Source organism: Neopsephotus bourkii, unplaced genomic scaffold (assembly GCF_033783945.1).
Source record: "Neopsephotus bourkii isolate Nb327-2 ecotype Australia unplaced genomic scaffold, CSIRO-AGI_Nbou_v1 NB_1574, whole genome shotgun sequence".
Taxonomy (NCBI): Eukaryota; Metazoa; Chordata; class Aves; order Psittaciformes; family Psittacidae; genus Neopsephotus; species Neopsephotus bourkii.
Genome location: NW_026902050.1, coordinates 2,256,996 through 2,279,771, shown reverse-complemented (window position 1 = coordinate 2,279,771; position 22,776 = coordinate 2,256,996). Strand labels below are relative to the sequence as shown.

At 47.2% G+C, this 22,776-nt stretch overlaps 1 long non-coding RNA gene across 1 annotated transcript; it reads left to right on the top strand.

The window, feature by feature from the left end:
- Positions 1-8,443: 8,443 nt before the first annotated feature.
- On the top strand, positions 8,444-22,534 carry LOC133222103 (uncharacterized). Its single transcript, XR_009728199.1, has 2 exons — positions 8,444-9,368; positions 18,509-22,534. It is a non-coding gene; the product is annotated as an uncharacterized LOC133222103 (long non-coding RNA).
- Positions 22,535-22,776: the final 242 nt, after the last annotated feature.

Here is a 22,776-nt window from a genome sequence, read left to right as displayed (position 1 = left end):
GAGTGCCTGGGGTCTTCTCGAAAAGAGGATGAGAAAAGTGAGGGGGATGGAGGGAGTTTCCTCTGAAAAGGGGAATCCAGAATGAGGAACACATTCAGTCACTGCAAACAGCAAAAACACATGCGCTTTGATTCCAGGAGCCAGACCATGCGTGCCTCATGTGCAGCTGCCCAGATTTATGTCCTGTTATCCTCTAAGGCCATTACTGGAGTTTGTTGTGGGGATCTGCATGAGTGATGCGCAGGTTGCCCACATAACCTGGGCTTCTGAGAAATGACATGGTGCTCGCTCCGCCAGCGCTTGCCATGTGCCACGGCTGGGAGCAGCTGTGCTGCAAAACCAGCATGGAGGAAATCACAAGTTAGTGAGTCACTGAGGCTGCTGCCAGCCTGTCAGGAGTCTCTCCATAACTCAGCTTTCATGGGCCTCTGCTCTCTGCTTCTGCTCTGAAGCAGGCTCAGATGCCACCTTGAACAGCAGAATGGTCACTAGCAGGTGAGGAAGGAGTGGGAGCTTGTGGACAGACAGACCTGTCTGACAGACCTGGTTTTCAGTCTTTGGTCTCAAAGGGAGGTGAGCACGGTGGAGGGGAGAAGTCACCCTGGCAGCCCTGACCACATCCTACCATGCAGCCTGCAATGCACCCCCAGTGCACCCCATCAAAGCTCAGCAGAAATGTTGCCCCACACCCCTATGCCCTGCCCAGGGAAAGTGCTGCCTGGGACATGGCCAGGAGCACACTGTTGCCAGGGTACTTTTAGCCAAGCTGCAAGCATCGATATTGAGGTCTTCGAAAAGCTGTTCATGGCTTTGGTCCAACTATGAGGTCCAAGTGGTTCAGGCTTTATCTGTGCACTGGGAGACCACTTGCAGCTGCTCTGGCCCAAGAACACACTCCTGTGCCTTGGGCTGGACTGCATTTACATCGTTTGAATCTGTGAGAACCAGGAGGAAGCTGTTGATGTAAGTACACTAAACAGGGCTTCAAGCAGAAGCTTTGCAGCATGAAATGCAGGCTGTCATGCATTAAACCAGCCAGAAGAGTAAAGGCTTTCCTTTCCAAAGTAAGGGCTGTGCTGCCCATGGCCCCAGGGTGCCTCCTACACACAGAGAAGGCTTCTGGAGACCCATCTGGAGAATAAAGCCCTGGGAGAAGGTAGTGTTGTGCTGCTGGGCACGGAGCTAGCAGGGATAGTGCTGCTGTCTCCTCCACTGCCTCCTTGCTGTGCTACATAGCCTGGCTACAGCCCCGGGGCTACCTACAGCTGCTCCTGCCTGCGCCCCAGAGGCAGCCCCAGCTCATCCCACCAGCCCACAGCTTTAAACGTCTCTCTTCCTTAATCCTTAACAAGTGAGGAGCAGGATGAAGCGCAAACCACTTCCAAATGTTTGTGCGGAGGGCTCTGGGCTGGGTCTTGCTCACCTTAAAGCCAGTGGCAAAATCCAGAGGAGGTAGAGGTGCTAAAATACTCCCTGGCTGAGTATCCAGTGATGTTTTCCTTGGCAGCAAGAGGGGGTCCATGAAGTGCAGTTTTGCCTGTGAGCAAGACCAGGTATTTTCAACGTCAAAACAGACAAAAGAGCAAGAAGCATTTTCTGTGGGAACACAGTTGGATAAAGCCTACATTTGGGATTTGTGCACAGAAATGCTTTTACTGCTTTCTTTTACGAAAATGGAGCAATAATTCTTGTTTTGGGGTTAGAAGCTTTTCAAGCAATGAAACTATTCCCTTAAAATCCCGGTTCTAAAGCAGGCCAATCTGCCCTGAGTTCTTGGATGCGTTCTCACCACATTTTTCAGCGAGGTCTGTGCAGCACATGTTCCCCGCAGCAGCAAGTGGAGTGATTGCTGCTGCACCGCCCGGGAGGCAAGGAGGGCCGGGTGATCTGCCCAGCGCTCCCTCCCAGCCTTCCTCATCTTCAGACTCCCTTGTGCTCATACCACCAGTGTGTGCTCAATTTGCCGTTGGAGGAAGATCCCCTCCACGCTCTGGGTCTCAGCTGGTGACAACCAGGGAAAGACCACAGTGCCCAGGAGAGGTGCTGCGGAGGACACTTGACAGCAGGGTGAATTCTTAGCCAAGAATAATGCTGCCTTGTGTTTCTGTTCTTTGATTGTGCTTTAAATTGACGCTTGGACTTAACTTGCCTTAACTTCCTTGTGTAAACTAGCTTGAAGTAGACAGGTCCCTTGGACTGCTCAGGGATGCCTCCAGATGAGCTTTGGTGAGTCTTGATGAGGCAAACTCCATAGTTTCTACCAGTCCCCTCAAAGGAGGCCTCTCTTCAGCTGCCCAAAACTCTACCCAAAAAGCCCAATTTGGGACCTCCAGGTTTGAAAATTTGGTTTCACGTTGGGCATGGCAGTGGGCAAACTTCCCAGGTGGTGTCAGAAATGCTTGTGAAGAAAACAGCCTTGTTCAGTTTACAGCCTTGTTTTGGAAAGGGATAAAAACCAAACAAAACTCCCACTTTTACACTAGATACACCCAAAAGAGAGCTTTCCAAGCTAAACCCAACCTTTCCCCATCTGTCTCTGCTGTGACCTTCTGGAGCGGCCCTTTACATGGCTGCCACCCTGCTGCAGGTAGCTACACTCCCCTGGCTGATGCAGGGTGGCAGCCATCTCCAGAGCACGTGGCTGGGACACGCAGTGGGAGCAAAGGGAGCTTGCTGCCATGTGTCATCCCTCTGAAAGCCTCACCACAGCCCACATCAAGCCTGGAAACAATTCTCACAGCTCTGAGTAGCTGTAATTATTGTGTGCTTTGCTGTTCTTTTGTATTACTGCTTGGTTTTGAATTCTGCTCATCCCATTGCCTATCCCAGTAGATACAGTCTCCCTCTCCACTCACTGGCTGCTTCTGCTGCTCAGCAGATGCCACTGTCTGCTCTGGGGTTGCTGCATGTCAACAAAGGTGGTGGCTGAAAACATGGCTGGGGACAGTCAGGGCTGTTCCCTGCATGGTTAAGATAAAAGCTGCGTGTCCTGGCACCCCGAGGCCACCTCCTACATGTCTGTAGTCAGCAGTACAGGTGATGCTGGTTAAGCACATGACTTCTTGGTGTGAGTTAGTCTTGATCTTCTTACTGAATGCTTACACAGATGTCCTCTGGGTCTTGTGAACATGTGTCCTCAATTGATTTTCATCAGCAGGGATAAAGTAAAACACTTTTCCAGTTGGAAAAGATGCCTGATATACTCCAAGGAGATTTTCAGGCCATGTCTGCTCCTATTCAGACTCCTAAGGGCAAATTTTTCAGCATGCAGAGAAGCAGCCACAGCTAGTGGGACAGCTAGCATGGAGCTGTTTGCATCCAGCACCTAAGGGCAGAGCAGTTTGGGTAACATGGATCCTGCTGGAAGATTACTCTCCCATAGCATCATCTCCTGGAAACTGGCTCAACACAAGTGTTTGAAACGATGAATTTCTCTTAGAAGTCCTGCCTGGATGAAGACACCTGTAGCTCTTCCTACACTTTGCTACCCACAGAGGGTCTGCTGTAAGAAACATTTGGGTGTTGATGTCCAAAACATCACAGCATCCTCCTCTGTTCCACACAGCTGCATTAACAAAAGGAAGAAATCCATTCTTTTCAGCCATGTTAGACTTTAAACTGCATAATTCTAAAAGGTGTCTTGATGACGAAGCTATATGCCTCACAACTTGAGTCAGTCACTGCCAGTAATTCACATGGGATCTGTTTCGGGCAGACCTTCCCACCTCCACATTTCATGGGGCTTCTTTCTCTTCCTGAAACATCTGAGCTAGGCGTTCAGAGTGGGAGCTGTGGGCCTGGCCCAGGTGGGAGGTCACTGCAAGCAGCAGGTAAAACCCATAGTCCAGGCAGGACTCGGTGTAATAAGTAAGACCGGGACATTGTACACTAGAGTCTCCTCATTATAACTGCTTCTCAAACGAGCAAAAATAGATCCAGGGGATATCTCCTGTCCTGTCTTTCTGGCTGGGGTCACCCTGTCTGCTAACTAAAGGGCTCGAGTGTGTTGGTAGTGCTTTAAGCCTGGAGGTATGGGGGAAAATTGCAATCCGAAACACTCCATGGTACTGCTTCACATTTTGATGCGAATTGCCAAATTCTGGAGGGATTTGAGTAATAGGTCCTGCACCCAGGCCATCTTTAGGATTTTATCATTTTCTTTTGCTCTAGAAAGCCAGTCAAACAGCTGATTTAAATTGAAAGTCCGCAAAGGCAAACGACCAACGGAGATCTGATGACAATGTAAATAGCCAAAATCTCAATCTCTCTCCAATGTGATTGGGGCTGTTAGCAACAAATACATGAGAAATGACCCCTTGTCATTCTCAACATACTTTTTACTGTTGAAAATTACTGACAGTGGTGTAAGCAGGTTAGCTTTGCATGCCTCCTAATGCTCTTTATTGCCATCACTCTGATTTCTAATGGCTGTTTCCTAACCTTTGGATTCCCTGCAGCAGAGCAAGGAGAAGGGTATACAAATTAGGCATTAAAACCAATGAGCCACACAGGGCTTGCAGCCTGTTAATCAGTCTCCTTCAGCTTGCATAGAAGTCAAAACAGCATCCATGGTTTGAGGTCTATCTTCATTCTACACACCTTAAATCTATACTTTGCTTTCTTTCTCATACCCAAAGGACGGAAATCTCACTCGGATTGACTTGTTTGCCTTTGAGCAGATGGTGTAAAGTGTTGCCTGTGTGATCCCCCAAAGCAGTCACACAACATCCCAGCTTTGCTCAACAGAATCCCTCCCGCCTGGTGAAGCCTGTGCAGTGCAGAGATCAAAGCTAAATCTTCTCCTTCATGACTTTCCTGTTACGTTTTTTTTCTCTCTTCTACTTCGTTTTCCCCATAATCAGAGTCTTGACTCCTTTTTCTTCCATATTCAGGCTTGAGATCAAACAGGCCAGACATCTGCTTTGGTATTTTTTTAATCATTTTAATAATTCAATAATTTCTAGAGAAGAGGGAGAAGAGGGAAATGAAAATAATGACAAAGCCAGAAAAATTACACCATTTCTTTAATTCAGGCACAGTCGGGAGTGCCTGTTCTTCCCTCTTCTTTTTTTAATCTTGAGGAAATCATCATGGTGATTGTAGCTGATGCACATTGGCAAAGCATTTAAGCAGACAAGTGCCTGAAAGCATGAATCTCATCTATTTTCTTCTTTTAGGAAGTATGTTATAGTGATTAAGGCTTTTTCATCTGAAAATGCAAAAACCTGTTGCAAACACCTCATCCCTGTAAGGCAGGTAGAGCTTGTGTGCTGGCTGGGCAAAGGGAGGTGGAGAGTTTGGGCAGTTTTCCCAGTGGGACACAGGGAATAACCAAAAAAAACAACAAAACAAAACAACAAACCAGTCTTCTCTTCAAAGATGGATGATATTTTCCATTAAAAATCCAGCAATTTCTCTCAACTGCACCTTGTCAGGAGACGAATTGCTGCCAGCACCCAAGGCACTCAGCAGAGGCATGATCTCATGCCAGGTTCACCCTCTACCTCTGAATTTTGAGAGGATCTGACCCCGATATTTGAAGTCCCTCCAGTTTTAATGAGTCACAGGCTGGGCTTATGGGAGGAAAAGCATGGCCAGGGGGTGCAGGGGTGACAACCCCCACTCTAGGGAAGGAAGCAATGCTGGTGGCTTTATTCACAGGTCGCCTGTGTGTTACGGGATATCTTCAGCTTGCCACAAGGTCTCATTTTTCATTCAATGTGACACTATTCATGCTCTAAAAGTTACAGGCAACTTTGTTTTATGTGTCGGCACCAGGTCGAAAGATTATGTGCAAACTCATCCACGCTGCTTATTTCCAGAGAGAAGGCACTCATCCTTGCCAGCCATCTCTAGGAAGAGGTCTTTTTGTGAAGAACAATGGAAGATGAGAGTTTAGGATGTCATTCTACTTCCCTTATTTAAGTACACACTAGATGTTTTCTGATTGTAGAGAGGTCGCTTGAATGTACACAGTACATACCATCACCTTACTTTTCATTTTGTAGTGTAAAAGTTAAAAAGCTCAAAGCAGAAATGTTGATACCAACACAGTATCCAAATGTGGTGTATAACCCTCCTATCTGCATGCCATCGCTCAGAACAAATGCATTAATGTATTTTGTGTTTCATGGTTATGAGCTGCCCTGAGGATAATCAAATCAGAATCAAATGCACCTGCAGAAGATAAGGTTGCTGATACTGTTTCCCACCCTTTCTCACTCCGGCTGCTAGTTTCACTGCAATCATATTTATTACTCTCTCCTAGTTTCGTTGCTATTTCTTTAAAGATTGCTTTTCCATATGGATAGATTAAGCATGAGGCTTTTTTAAGCTGTATGCTTTGCAGAAATGAGGCTCGATGACAAAGCTGGCAGTCATATATGTGATCCAGTGAGTGAGAAATAGCAAGGAGAAGTGGATTGCAGTCTCTCAAAGGGAGGGGAATTCCTTGGAGCACAATCTATTGAAGTACCCCTGTCTCCACCTCGCCTGCCCTTTAATCAAGCGATCATATCAGCCCCTCGCTTCTTTCAATGGGGGAAAATTTGCAGACAAATTCCTGCCAGCGGGACGTTGGAGCTCTCCTGGGTGGTGGGATAAAGATACTTGTCACCTCTGTCCAGTCCTGCCGCCGGCTCACGCTGGGAGCGTGGCTGGGGAGCCCCATGCTGGATGCAGGGCCGGTCTTTTCCAAATTCCCATCAGAAAGTGAAATAAGACCCAGCTCCCCAAAGGCTCAGCAGACCCATTGACCAAGGCAAACAACTGTGTAAGTGGTCCCATATGCTGTAGGTACATTAGTGGGACATAAATTGTGCTTTGTGCTCGCAGTGGTAGTGGCTTGCTCCTGCTGTGGAATTACCCTCTCCTTTTATTTATTGGAGGTGCAGCTACTCTTCCCAAGAGATGTGAGAATGGCGCTGCAGCTCTGAAAACAGGATCTTCCCCAGATGATTAGCCAGGAGAAATATTTGAAGTGATGGAAACACAACAGCGTTTCAGGCAGTGAGCACTGCTGTCATGGGGTACCTGCCAGGCAGCAGTTCTCTTCTCCGGTCTTTGTCCCTCTACCACTCCCCCATCACCAAATGAAGATCGTATGGGCTAGGATAAACAAAGAGCCTGTTCATACGAGGGAAGTTTTGGGGGCAGAAAGGACTGAAAGCCTCAAGATACGGCAAGGCTTAATGCCGTAAATCTGATTAATTTACCTTGTGACAATCGCAACAAAAAAGCAAGGGCTGGGAGCCGGGGCTGCGGCTGACCTTTCGCTTGCACTGAAAGGCAGCACAATAGGAACTGGGGCTGGTCAGGGGAATGACCCTGCCTTTCACTGCTACCTGCTGCTTCCGACAATGCAATCAGACACAGCTTTCGGGGTGATGAAAAACACCTTCCTGCCAAAGGCCCCTTTTTCTCCCTGCCCTGGACAGGGCCAGCCTGAGGGTGTTTGGCTTTGGCAGAGCTGGCTCTGCTCAGTACATAAACGGTCATCACTCACTAACGTTAATATCCAGAAGGCAAAACTCCCTGGGGAACTTCAGGGTCAGACCCTGCATGGCCACGTGTATGGCAATGCAGGAGGTGCGGGGAAACTCTGGGCTGAACCTTTGAGGGCTGTTGTCCTGCTGCTGCATGGTGCAGAGCCAAACCCCAGTCCGTGAGGTGGGATGACCCTATGTGCATAGGAGTTTGCTGTACCAGAGAATGCCCTGGCCACAGGTGAAGGCAGCAGCTGTAGCAAAGTGTTTTTTTGTGCATCCCTTGGAGAGCATCTTCCTTCCTTCACACTGCCCGATGAGCACAGGATTTATTCCTCTCTTGACCCTTACTAACCGTGCCCTAAAGCACACAAGGAGGACATGCATTACTTTCAGTAGCAGCAACACATCCTGGTGGGAACATCTGGCCTGGAGGCATCCCAGAAAAGGAAACAGGCTTAAGTTTTGCTCAGCAGAAGTGTATTTATCTCAGAAATTAACCTCTGTGGTCAATACTTGTTTTCCAGGCTTGTCTTTGTTTCCAGCACCTATTTTACCCTGAGCAGCAGCCGCTCCCACCAGATACAACTTTTTGCTTGGTTAAAGTGGGACCTGAGAGACCTGCTGGTGGGAGACTGAAGCTGTACATGTGCTCCTTCACCCAGGATCATCTTGGCCCTGCTCCCTGTCAGGAAAGGGAGATGGAGTAGCCTTGCACCCCTTCACATTTCAAGCTTTTTTTACACTGCAATGGTTTGGCTTAAGTTGTTTTCAGAGTCTCTATCACAAGGAGATTTTGGGGGATTTCACAGTTTATTTTAGATCTATCATCTTAAAAACAATAATGAAAACTTTAAAATGAGTGAAAAAACCCTTCTAAATGAAAAAGACCTTCTAAATCTTAATTGGACCATATACCAGTCAGGCAAAACCTGTTCTCTGCCTTTAAATGCATTAAAAATAAACAGTTAATAAAGGTGTTTTGACTGGAACATCTTCTGCAATTTTTGGTTGTGGAGGCTTAATTACAGACTAGACTATCAAACTTTCAGAAGGTTTGGGAACAGAGACTGATTGGCGTCACCAGGCTATTTGGAATAAAATCCCAGCCCTTATCTCCAAAATGCAGCGTCCAATTGATTTTCTCTGGACCATTACACACCACACACTGCCGCAAAGCCCAGAAGGGGAGTGGTAGAGCATCACACTTCTCAACGTCCTTTTGTGGGCTCTTTGGGAGACACAGATTCTCCTCTTAAGAACTGAAGAATGGATGATGAAACTATTATGGTAAAGGCTCAGCTGTTTTCCAAACTCGGGCTGTACCCAGAGAGGCCTTGCTACCCCAGGACTGGGTTTGCAAAGCACAAAGCCACATGTGGTAGGCCTGGGTGATTAAAAACGCCAACTGCTGCTCATACAAATTGAACATTTCCATACAGATTGCTGAATTCCACTTATAACAGCATTATCAGCCTGCAAAACTGGGAAGAGCTTCAGTCAGTGAGCAGAGCTGGAAGAGATGGGCATACATGTGGTGCAATTTGCTTAACAGGAAAATACTTTAAGGTTAAGGAGAGCTCTTCACACCAAAGCTGTAGCTCGTTATCTACCAGGTCCCAGGCAGATTGGATTTGCCAATCAAATGATTTTTAATCAAATTGCCAACACCAGCCCTATTTGCCCTCTTCCCATGCAGCCTAGGGCTTTACTGCCCTGGGAAAGCAGGCTTTGACATTCCAGCCAGCCATGATCATCCTTTGCTGCTGAAGCTCAGGCTTCCTATATGGGTTTCCTGGCATCTGTGTTTGGTCAATGAGTTGTTCCCCTCTTTTTCCAGTCTTCTGATGGGATCAGGCTGGGGTGCAGCCTCCTCAGAAACAGGTTTGTTCAGACCTGGGTAAAGCCCAAGCTGGGAGGGGTGGTTGGCAGAGGGGACCCACTCGCTTGGAGCCCTCCCAGCACACTTTTTTCTGCAGCCCCTAATCCTTCCCCATGTGCTTGTTGCCTTTATGGTCTTCCACCTACTTCAGGTTTGGGGAAAGCAATTTTCCCTTGTGCCTCCATTGATTTACTAGCTCCAGAGTCTGGCTGTTGCTCTGGGAAATTGGCAGCAATGACATATTTGGGCTGAATTTCGTTGTGTTCATTAGGAAAAGTCAGCAAACAGAGTTGAGTGCCATGTCAAGTATTGCCTTTGACTTTCTATTGCAGCCATTTGGGGTCTGTTTTGTCCTTGGACTGAGAAAGCCTCTGTTCTGGTTGAGTCTTTGTCTGAGATGTTGGAGGTTAGTCTGAGGAGAGCTGTCTGAGAGACCCTGTTAATCCCTTTTTACCTTCTGAACAAAAAAGTCAAGTGTTTTTTATAATAATAATAATTTGAGCTAATAAGTAACATGCTGGCTGGAGCAGCAGCTGCCTGGGGTGGAGCAGATTTGTTTTCTCCATCTAATTAGAAAGCCTTAGCTAATGTCACACGTCTTCACTTGAAGATTTTCTGGAGAGGTCCGGACTCTCACAGCTAAATCGGTGCTGGCTCAGGGTCCAGGCAATAATGCTGTCTTTCACCAGAGCTAAGCCCCCTCCCTCCATTTCTACCATTCAAACCCTGCTCTGCCCTTGCTGCTGAGCATTTTTAGGCGAACTTAAGGCTCTGGTGTGGCTCCAAGGCAGGACACCCACCCGTGAACCAGCCAGGGATGGTTTCCAAGGGTAGGTTCCTCTTTCTGTGGGTAGAAATGTTTGTTTTATTATGCATCTAATTCCTCCAAGCTGCGTTTCTGCCTCATCAAAATACATTAGCTAACTAAATCGTTGTCAGTGAGGAAGGTCTCACTTCTTTTCAGGAATAACAATTCTTTAAGTCTGTGGGAAGATTAAAAGTGTGGTACTAAGTAAAAAATCATACAGCTGGGGAAGGCAAATGCCTGTAACTGTGTTCATTAGCCATATTGTATATCATCTAAATGAAAGGAAGTTTAAAGTCTTAATGACTTCCTTCTCACCAATGTACACTGTTAGGTGCCAGCTGAGGCAATGAAGAAAGACTAACCTGTTTTACCTCTGCCCTGCTTTGATGGCTGTTTTGCAAACACTTAAAGACAGTGTTCAAACTCCTATAAAATTGATTTTTGGTGGAAGCTGAAGAGAAAAAAGCCAATATTTTCTATTGAGTGACTTCTACAATAAGATTAACTTCACAAGACCTCAACTTTGGCCCTAGCTGGCCTTGACAATGCCTCCCTTTTAAGAAGGTGATGCAGCTATCTATAATTAGCCATGGCTAGTTAATAACTCATCTGTTAATGTCCAGGCCCACAAATGGAAGGTTTCAGTGTACAAGGAACCAAGGTTAGGCCAACAAGGATAAAGTCATGTCTATTTCAGTTTAATGGAATTCCATTTCCATTGTTGCTACATTTTATTTGGGCAGTCAGATGGATAGCTGGGCTTTGGGACTGCTTTCAGAAGGGTTATGGTTTCCTGCAGCTTGGGCTCCCTCCACGAGCCTCTCTGGCCATAATGCCATTGCAGTAGATGGTAAGAGATGGTAAGATTCTGCACTCTCTAAGCTTGACTTCCAAATTGTTCAGTTTTGTCAGTGGTGACTTGTTTAAATATCACATTGTTGCTTTTAGTATCCCCTGAAATAATAGGAATGAATGGAGCAGAGGTATCCAGCACTGAGTAAGGGTACTGCCCTGAATCCCTGTGTGGGTCCTCACCCTCCACTGCAGCTCAGAGGAAAGGGCCCCTTAGTTTACATTCCCACTGTTGTAGGTGGGGGCCCTGCAAGGACAGAAGCCAGGCTTTTAAACATAGTCCTTAACACTCTTTTGAAGAGACACTGTGGCCCTGGTTATTACTTACTGCCTTTCAAATCAAAGATAAAACCAAGGTCCTGGTGCTAGTACATCTTGGGAAGATACTCAATCTTTGTTTAAAAATACCCCCAGAGCTTTGAGGCATTTGGCACAGAACAGCTGAACTTCAATTGGCTTTGAATAATTACAATTATCAAGCAACTCGCCTCATTCGTGATGAAAACTATCACATAAGCAAGCCAGTGCTGTCAAATACAATTCCTACTGGTGCTAGCACGGGTTCTAGCTAGCAGTGAGAATTGGCAAGGGCTCTTGTCTTGGTAAAGACTGTGATATTTATTTGCATGACAATCGTTAAATACCAGAAGTGTGCATTTTTCCATTTTAAAAACAAAAAGAGAACTCGCATGTAAAATCACAACAAAACTGTCCCCTTCCCTGAAACTTTTTGTTTCAACATTCTCTTGAAAATTTCCCACCTGGCTTTAGCTATGGGAAAGAATTTTCTCCTTAATGTTGTTTTGGCCAGGAAAAAAATAAAATAATCTTTGTTTGCATGACTAGGTCTCAGTCATGAAAAACTGACCCCAAAAAATGCAGCCGAGAGTTTCCTCTGACTGTAGAGACTCAAAACGGGGATGTTATTTGAGAAGATGTATGCTTGAGTGGAGTGGGGACTGGAGGGGTTTGAGGAAGGAGAAACTCCTTGGAAGCTCCTTGTTTCTCACTGAGTGTTTTGTTTAGTGCAGAGTACTTGAACCAAGTGAGGCGCCGAAGGCCAGGACCATGTCACATAAGGCAGCATGTGCAAGCCTGCCCTTGCAACACTGCCTACAGGGAGCTCTGGAAAACAAAACCTTTCCCAGGCCACACATCTCTGGATGGGTGGGAGCTACTCCTTCCCCAGTGCTTCCAGTGGGAGCTGAGGCCATGTCAGGACAGGCAGTTCTGAGTCCTCTGCGGGGACCAAGCTGCATGTCATCCTACATCCCCAATGTCCAGCCTGTCTGTGAGTCATACAGGCACTTATCAAGGTTGTGCATGATTCCTCGGTATTCTCCAAACCTCTTAGGCTTATAAGGCCAGACAGGAAATCTTGTAGAAATGGTTTTTCCTGTCTGAATCTCAGCCAGGCCTGTTTTGAGGGCTACCCGGAAATAGCTGGGAGACAATCTTGGGAGAAGAAATTCCCACAGTTTGAGCCCTTGATAGGGACTGGAAGCCGATCAAAGATTAAATCTGGTTTTCTCAAATCTTAGGATGTCCTGGGATATGTAAGAGATTTGAGTATATGAACACTAGCATCCCCTCGCTGCTTTAGGCTGAGCTTTCTGAAGGATGCGAGTGTCAGAGGAACTCGGCTCTCCCATGTTCCAGGGACGTGAGAGGTGAAGTCCACGTGGCTCCTCTGGAAATTTCCCCGCATCCTTGGGCAGAAGGGGGATTTCAAGTGGTGATTTCCGCCTTTCTCCTTCTGGAAACTACATTAATTTTCCTCATGTAATTGTGCTTCTCCTGTCCTGGCTTCAGGCTTTCCAACACTTCGTTCATCTTCCTCTTTGGCTGCATGGTAAATGCCAAGCAAGGTCCCCTCACTGGGAAGGATGGAAAAGTTGGTCTTTTTGCCCAATAAAGCCAAAGCAGCTTTCAGACTTGCTCCCAAACCTCCTGCCCATAGCCTGACAACAGAAGTTAAATGTTGTTAACACCACAGGTACAGCTACCCTATGGAGGCTAGTAGCTGTTGCTGGTTTTCCCACTGGAAAATGCCACCAGTGGACAAAAATCTCACATTTCAGGCATTTGGCTCTTGTAGGGTACCAAGCATGCAAAGTCAATTAAGACCAACCTCAGCAAACTAAATTGCGGTTTCCGTGATTAATATTTGAAGCCACAGATAGGAAGGCAAAAACAACAGTCCAGACCTAAGCTGTAAGCATCTGAACTTGAGAAACGCCCACCATTCAGCCTTCAAGAGCACTTTTGAAGCTGCCTGTAGAGAAAATAATTAAAGAGATGAAAGATGCAGTGACTGATAGTAATAAATCATACGTGGCTGTCTTTCCCCTCTAAGGGAACATAAATCACTTTTGCCTTTAAAATATGGCAACAAGCATTCTTCCCAGATTGCTTTGAATTTATTAGACAAGGTCATTAGAAAGGTATTAGGGCAACATCTGAATTTATTAACTGAGTTACTTAATAGTCTAATTGTTCGGGTAGTGATGGGCATATGCTAAGGCTGAGAAGGAAGACAGCCAGGCATGCAGGTTACTAGGCAAGAGGTACCATGGGCCCCAGAGGCAGACACTGGGCTCACCCATAGTGCAGTGTGCATGGGAGCAGGAATGCAGCTCTCAGCTGGGTCCTGAGCTCTGCGGTGGGGTGTCTGAGATGGTTTCTAATTAGCCTCAGGCAGGTGTGTTTGTCTCCCTGGTAATTCACTTAAAGTTGGCCTGGGTAGCTTTTGAGAAGGAACCTGCTGCAGGGGCTACAGCTGGGTGAGTCCAGAGCTTGTTTTAGGCTTTTCTGTTTGTGTTAATTTGGGAGGGCAGCTGGGAAGCTGAGGGTCAGGCAAGTTCAGCTCTGCTCCAGTCCCTGCTGGGACCAGCCAGCAGCACACATATCCCTACACTGCAGGGAACTGTCTCCTATGGACTGACAGGTTTGAAGTCAGCTGAAGTTCTGTGTGTGCATGCAGGGGGTTCTTCTAACCTTGAGCTTTGAGACATGGAGGTTGAAACTCTGCTGCAAGGAGCTCTCCTCATTGTGCTAGCAGGTTCATGTCCCCACTTGCAGGACATGGTGCACTACGCAGCATTCCCTTCCCTGCAGGGATCATCTGCCAGGAGAGGCATTTCTGGAAGCAGCTAAACCCAACAGACTCATTTGCACGTGTGCTTCTTCCTCTGGGACAGTATGAGGGAGGAAGCACACAGCAGGTCTGATTCAGAGGCACCAACAACATGTCTGAGGTTTTGGTTCCACAGAGCACCAAAGGGTGGTCACCACAGCTGCCATGAGAGCTGGGGTGTGCTCCTGTGGTGCTGCTGGGATAAGGCATGCAGCACCCGTCTGGGGATGTTCAAACCCACACAGAGCCTGGGCTAGAAGACTGCAAATATCACACTGAGCAGGGCTCTCAGCTCAGTTCGAAGCTGCTTCCACACAAGCACTGCAGCCTCCAACTGATAAAAACTCATCACATGCATCTTCCACTCACTCTTTTACCTTAGCTAAACATAGCTTTGCACTTGTTCAGCAGGCAAAGCCTATGCTGAACCTTTCAGATGGACCAGCAGTTTCCTGTAGATCAGGGGATGCACAAGTGGAGACTTACGGTGAGGGCTGCTTCCTCATGGGATGCTTAGTTCCTTGAAACAACAGCTTTTGCTTAGTTTTTCTCCATTTCCAGGTAGAATTTGGAGTCTCTTCTTCCTCTTTCTCTCCATGCTTGTTCTGCCCGCACATGAGAAGGCAAGTACTCCAAATATATAACAGACTAGTAGATAATTCTTTTTGAAATTGATGGATATCTTGCTTTGTGACAGAGCTCATGATTGGATCCCCAGATTTTTCACTGTGGCATGTTTTCTCTTTCTCCCTAATACTGGGTAGCTCCAGAGTAAGGAAGAAGAGGAGAAAACATGAATTTAATGACTGCAATGACAAACCTCATTAGAGCACCTTTGTGAGGGGAAAATGTCTTGCAATCTTCACTGCATAACAGTGTCCCAACAGACATGATGTCATTGCATCTTAAAAGATGTTTGAGTTGGAAAATCTTTTCAGCAGCATTTTAAGAGGTTATCTAAATGATTAATAAGATTAGTGAATGTGATTTATTATCTCAAAATAAAAATGTACAGAGAGTATAAAATGTATTTGAAAGGGATTACTGTGTTTATTAATGCTACAGGTGTTATATTGCCACATGTTATCAAAATAAATATGCTTAACTGTAAGAGAAAAATGTAGCATCTGGTCAAATGTTACACGTCTGTATGTGTAACATACATACATGCTCTGACAATTTGTGCTGAAAGAAGAAGTAGCTGGGCAGAGTATAGTTTGGACCTCATATCAGAAAATAACACAAACATTAGATTTCACCTGTTTTCCCTGCTCACTCGAGATATGCTACAGTATATGTGATGTATATTCTGATTAGGTGCTCCATTACAGCTATTTAATGGTGTTTATTACTGCACATCTGAGAATATTTACCTAATGGATGGTATCTAAATTTCCTCCAAATGGGGCTTGTTGGAGATAAACTGTTATTCTCTGCTCCATAGGCACAGTGTCTACCTGAAGGCAGACCTGGAGTTCTGGCAAAATCCTTCTTAGCCAAAGTCCTATTTTTTTTTTTGTTTTAAAAGTTCAAAGAAAGACTGAGACTGCCTTTATTTCCAGTGGAAGTTTTCATTATGGTGAAGTTTTCAGTGGCAAAATGGATTTGCTCAAACAGACCTTATTCTGTAGATCTCTGAATCACAGGGAATTAGTTTATATTGTTAGAAATTAGGAGGCCTGGGACATTGACTCCTTACTCTCTCTTTTTATTAACTCTCTGAAGGTTACAAATGCCCATGCAGATATTCCTGTGCTCCATTCAAACAGTGTGTGGTTCCTGGCACTGGCCTGAGGGGCTCTGTAGTGCCATGGTCCTTGACTGTTGATGGCTAAGGAGTGCCCAAGCTGGGCTGTTGCATCCTAAACTGCAGGCTGACTTCAGAAATCTTAGACTTGACTTCCCCAAGACTCCCCTTCCTCCTCTGTGAAACAGGGATAAGTATTTCCCTGATCTGAAGGCACTGAGATTAAGGGTCTAGGGGAGGAGTCCTATTTCCTCCCTAGGACTTACTCTGTTTGTGCTCTTTCAGAGAACATCAGGATGCCTCCTGCTTTTCTTGCTTCTCCATCTTGGGCACCCTGGGAAGGACTGCTCCCAGCCCTGCTCTCATCTCAAGAGCACATCACTGCTAAGCATCTCCATGGCGTCTGTCACTGCACAGTAACTCTTAAAACTGAAAGCTGCCATAGAAGCAGAGCCTCTAAAGGAGACTGGATTTCTTTACCTGAAAGCATTAATTTTCAACTTGCATCCTTTGGGCACAAGTACTGAGCAGACAGTCGCCTGTGTTGGAGAGGGCTCTGGTCCCCTCCTGCTGCCCTGTAGGTGCTCTACCCCACACCAAAGGCCCTGCTCATGTTGCCGACATTGCAATTTTGGCATCTCCTGGCATTTATAACTTTTATAAAAATAAGCTGAACGGAAATTGCATTCTGCCTCCTCTGGGGTTTCCATGGAGCAGATCTAATTATCTTTCTTTAATAGCACTAATTGGTGAACTTATAGCCCTGGCTGTTCAGCCCACACCTCCACACTCCCTTTATCCCTTGCACTGCCCTGGCCTCTTGGGCTGGATGGGATTTAAGCATGGTCTGATGGTTTGTGAAACCACTTTGACTTCTTGCCCTCAATTCGCTCGTGCTACCTGAGCTCCCCGACCTGTTGACAGAGGAGCTTTCCTTTGTCTTTGCAAATTGACACAGCTGCACACTTCGCAAATAGACTCAGATGTTGAGCTTTAGGCTGAATGGATCCTCCAGATTAGTGCAGGGGAGAATTAGCTTTAAAAACGCTAAGCTGGAGCCAGCAGCAGGAGAATGGAGTGAAGCTCTGTATCAGGATTCACTGCCACAGAAAGGGGCTCCCTTGCTCTGGTAGTGATATTTACTCCCCTTTGGGGAGGACATTCCTGGAGCTGATAGCTCATCATGACCCTGTACTGCGGACTGGAGTTAATTAGCCCACTGTATAATGGGGAGATTTGCCTGGAGATTACATGGGGTGATCTCTCACCACACACGCTGTTTGCTGAGTGGTTTGGGGCTCTTGGCAAGCACAAAAGCACAAATGCAAGGAGCAGAAAATCTGGCATGGGGGGATTGCTGCCACAGTACTCAGCAGAGCTGCAGGCAGCGGCTGAGATTGAGCCCTGCCAGGGTCCTGCTCTCCCGGCATCCCACTATCCTATCCCCATCCTATATCCACATACGTGGATATGGGGCATGTAAGTCCCTGCAACGCACTTTTACAAATGGCTTGGAAAGTTGTTCACAGAGATGAATTTCCCAAAGCTTGAGCAACCGGCTAGAAATGAAAGGTGATGGTCAGCTTTGCATTGCAGTAAAGCCAGGCTGTGGGCAGGGAGAAACTGTCTGTCTCGGGCCAGGCAGAAGTCATCTGCCTGCCGTTGCCTTGTCTGGAGGCAAGGGGACAAGATTGGCATTGGAGGCAAATAACACTGAACAACTTGTTAATGATTTTACAGCAGGTTAAAGTGAGTGCCTCAAATAAAACTATGGGAGACCTTCTATAATTCTACAGGCTGTAAATATGTATTAACTACTATCAGCAATTACAGCTCAGTTTGGGAACAGTTAAAGTGGATGCACACAAAAAGGATTATCTTTAGAAAATGAGTGTGCAGATGAAAGATATTTAATTTCACATTAGCTAATGAGCAGAGATAGAGGTGCAGAAATGGCATCCCCCTCTGTTTTACAGTGCTTATAAATGAGACAGGGAGCAGGTTGGGTGTCCCAGGCCAAGCAAAGGCCACATGTGTGCCCAGCAAGCTGAATGGGTGGCACTTACAGGAGGGTGGAAAGGAAGATCCTGGACAAAGTGAACTGCCTGCCCCTCCAAAGAGATATGTGTCCACTTGAGTTACACCCTCATCCTCAGTTACTTCATCCTCAGCCAGCTCTTGCAGGGGGCTCAGGACCAGCTCTCATTACCCACCCATTCTGCTCCTGGCTGTTATTTTCCTCATTTTGCCCAGGGCCTATGTGCTTGTATTGCCTGCAGCTGCAGGAGCTGGTTGGACTTGTTCATGATGGAAGGTTTGCATTTTGCCCAGAAGTGCCTAAGCTGAACCCAGGAAAAGCAAGAAAAGCATCTCCCCTTGCACTGAGCATCTGTCTCTCCTTTTCCTGGCTTGTTACTGTGGTTTCTAACTCTATCCTTTAAAGATAGACAAAAGATTGCCTGACTTCCTGTTAAATGTGCCCTGATTCCCTTTTCTGGTTTTGAGTCTTGTTAAAGCATTTTCTATTGAATTCAGTATTTCTTCTGTTTCTTCTTCCTACCGTGACTTTTAGATGTATAACCAAATGCTTATTTTTCAGGCTGTGCAAAATCCGTTGGGCTGTGCCAGTCTCACTCCAGAATGCTCATTTCTGCCTTCACATACTTTTTGTGACTCTCTCGCTACTCACCAGTGTTTCAGCACATTGCAGTGTGAGCACCAGAAGGTGATAAATACTTTGTTGTGACAGCTCTGTCCTATCTGTCCAAGGATCTTCTTGGTGTTTAGCCACAGCAGCAGCAGTTTGATGGAGCCAAATCCTTCCAAGGGCAAGAAAGGCCTCAGTCCTCACCCTGAGCCCTCCATCACCTGCTGGTCCCCTCTTCCTGCCTCAGCTCCCCATCTGTCATTAGCATGTCTTAAATATTCATTCCTCACTCTCTCTGGCATGCTTGAAAGCTGAATTTTCAATTAAATATTAACTAGTGTTTAAAGGCCAATCATTAGTGGAAAAAAAAAAAGCATTGGAATATTTTGCCCTCTGCATCTGTTTCTGGTGAGGTGATTCACTAAATCAAGCAGCAGTTGCCAGTGGTGGTCAGTGATGCACAGAGCATCTCCCAAGCACATCCCCTGGTGTCTGCCTGTGGCACATGTGAACTCCTGCTCCACAACCCCTGCCTGGGTTTCAAACCCCCTCGGGGCAGGGTTGCTAGGGTCTCTGGGGCACCCTGGGCTGAGCCTGAAACTGCTCTTGCTCTTTTGAAGATGCAAAGTGCCCTTACAATACCCAGCCTTTCAGACTGGGGAACACAGCTGAAAACCTGGTGAGCTAAAGCTGCTTTGTGATTGCCAGTGCTTTTGTCATGCACCGGGCTGCCAATACAATTGCAGTATCCCTTGTCAAGTGCCTAGCCCAACCTGCCCATCTGGGCCCAGAAGGCTGAAATGCTGCCTGGGAAGGCACAGGAAAGTGGAGGACAAGGCTAACAGACTATTCTGTAGCCCTGGAAAATTCAAAACTTAAAAGCAGGAAGGTTTCAAGAATGGGGAAAGGACAAGGGATGTCTGGACGCTCCTGGGTTATCCTGACTTTCTAAACTTGGGCATAGGTAGCCTTTTCAGGCTGGCTGCCTAAGTGTAGGTGCTGCTGCCCCAGGCTCTGCCTCTTCCAATGTCCCCAGCCCCAACCCACTGTGCTGTGAGCACCAGGACCCACCTGAGCACGCAGAGATTTTCACCCTGATAGAGTGACCTTACCAGCGCCTGTAAGGCGTAGACAGGAACTGGAAAGCTCAGGCTCTCCAGTGCAAGCAGAGATGTTGTTTTAGTGTCCTACAAAACACATTTATCACTACAGAGTATGACTTTCTCAACTACCTGGTTTTGCTTCCTGAGGTACATCTTCTACTCCAGCTCAGTTAACTTCTGTTCAGCACTGCTTTACTGGTAGTTACCTCTGCAAATGGTACCTCTTCCAAAGAGCCCTGCCACCATATCTGGTAAAAACCTGTCAGAGGAGAAGCCCGGGTCTGGACTCTGGAATGACATTTGGTGCAGTAGCAACGTTTGAAAGCAATGGTATTTCCTTCTGAGGAAAAAACAAAAAAGGACCCTTCAACTTGTTTTCTCTCCCCCACTCCCTCCTCCTGGAGGAGATATTCGCCAAGGGCCACAGATGGGATCGTTTACAGTTTCCTTTTGAGCTGCCTTGGCCCTTTCAGGTTGTTTATTCAAGCTGGGCTCTCAAACAGCGGAGGGTGGGACAAGGAAGGCCTCCTTCCATATTCCAATTTGGATTGGGGTTGCTGCAGTTCCCCATCTGACAGAAGATGATTGATGAGAATGATGCTGGCTGTAAACCTAGGAGGGTTTGGAGACCAGGCAGCTCTGCTCTTTACAAGGCCTTAAATCCTGGTTGTTGGAGCAATGCAGGGAATACCATCCTGGGGTAATTACAAGCTGACAACAGCAAAAGCCACTGGAAAAGGCAGGCACTCCAGAGTTGTGGTGGGACAGCTGAAGAGGTGGCTGGGGATTTTTTGGTGTGCTTTGTTTGTGGAAACATGCATACTTGGTCCCGAGCTGAGGTCAAAATATGCTTACAGAAAGCAGGGTCTAGAGATGAGGAGGAGATCTGCAGCAGAAAGCCTGGAAAGGTGCTGGAAGGGCTGAGGATCACCTCAGAGGGGAGGTTACAAAATCTTTGGATACTTCCCTGGTGGCAGTGGGCTAAATACACACTTGTTAAGAGCATTGGAACCAGCTGGCAACAGTGCTGGTCCACCCTAATGGCTACAGTTTTCCACAGCCTCCTCTCCTGAGAGCAGCTCTCATTGCGCAAGTACCAGCCTCAGTTTCTCCAAAGCAAGGCTTGGATGGAAAGGCCTTCAGGAGAGGACAAGATCCCAGTTTGACTCATGGGCGAGGCAGCAAGGATGGGAGGCACAGGGGATTGCCATCGCATGTGGGTCGGAACGGTGGCCTGCTCCAGGGATCTTCAGGGCATGGTTATAGGGAAGCTAAACTTTAATCTGGTTTCTCCTTCCCAGAGGATGGCTGGCATGGACTGGCACTACTTTTCATTGCTTCGGCTGAACAAGCCTGTCCTGGTGTTAGACTTGCTGAACTACAGGGTGTGTGGCCTGGGTTAGGTCACCAAGAGCTTTATTCAAAGCTGTAAGCACCCTGAAGCCTCTAGACTGGAAATTTAACCAAACCAGGAGAGCTGGGCTAGAAGAAAGCAGCTGGGGGCAAAGCAAGGCCCTAAAATAGATGTACTTAGAGTAGCTCCTCCAGTTAGGCTGGATGACCCTGTGGGGCTGGGATGAGAAGCAGGGGATTTCCCCTCCCTGTGCCTGTGCTGCTGGTTTAAATCCAACCACAACTGAGCAGTAAATAGGAGTTACCATCCGGCAGCTGTGGGGTGACCCGTGTGCAGTGAGTCAGTGAGCTCTGGCCACACAGCCCTGCAGACATCTGCCGCAGAGGAAGACTGGACTGGAAAGCATATTTTCTTTGGGAATGTGCTCTCATTTGGGTGAGCCCTGCAGTGCTCCCTGCACACGAGCACTGCAGTGGCATCCTGGGATGCAGCACTCCAGCACCCCAATGCTGGAGCTGCATTCCAGGATACAGTGATGCTGCACACTAGTGCTGAAGACACAGCTCAAAATGCATCCCTCCTTGCACACCAGCACTGCAGCAACAGCCCAGGATGCAGCTCTGCTACCCAGCACAACAGCAAGTGTCTGCATGTTGTGGCTCAACAGTCAGGATATGCAGGCCCATCAGCAGAGCAGCATCAGCATGACCATATAACTAGAGTAGCTGTGATTAAAGGGGAACCCTTGCCTTCTAACGCTGCTGAGCAATCTGTAACCAGCTGAATAGAGTCATGGTGCTGCAGTTGGTCAGGCTGAGCCTGTAGCAGCTTGGGCACATGTGTATCTGCCTTAGTGACATGGGTTTACTCACAAGGGAACAAGGTAAATGTTTGAATACAGGGAGGATGCTAAATATCTGACAGCTCTCCAGTGTCTCACAGAGCTGACAAACAGAGAGGGTTTTGAGCAGACATTTGAAGGGCAGAGCAGGTTTTTTACAAGGAACTTCCTCTCCTGGGCAGATGGGACAAAGGGGATAAAGCCAAGCAAAACCACACGGCTGCTTATTTATCACTTATATTCAGGCGAGCTGAGGCATACACGCCTCCCACTGTGCAGGGGCTGCACAAACACATGAGGAGACTTGGGTCCTGCCTCAGAGTTTCCAGTCTAACAAAAAAACCCCAAACTTGGAGGAGCAGCAGCTCTGAAATCTCTCTGTAGATCTCCACCTGGTAAAAGAAGTGCAGACAGGGGCATGTTCTCTCCACATCAGCTGCACAGCGAGAGCGGCTTAGATGAACTCTCCTGGCTGGTAATAAAATGATTTTACATATGTAGGAAGCAGGATGTGCAAAGCCCAGGAGTCTGATCTTGTTTCTGAGATCAAACAGAGTCTTATTGTACAGGGGTGTGGAGCTGATGTAACTGTCTAGTGTGCCGGACACAATCGCCGTGGTTACGCAGCTGGACCGGAATAAAGCAAGTCTGTATCTGAACTCATTAATTTTTACAACCAACTGAACCGCTCTGCCTTTTTCTTTCGCCTTTTCGGTGGCAGAGGACCGTCACACAGCATCGCAGGGGCTCCCCCAGCCATCAGCCCCTCGCCTGCGGTGCCTCAGGACAGGGCTGGCATGGTGGGGAGCAGCTGGACCCATGCAGACCCCCTGGCCCAGCCGCCCACTGCGTCCCTGGGGATGCTCAGCCAGCTGCATGGGTCTGTTGCTGAGACAGGCCAGGGGCTGGGGGGATTAGGGAT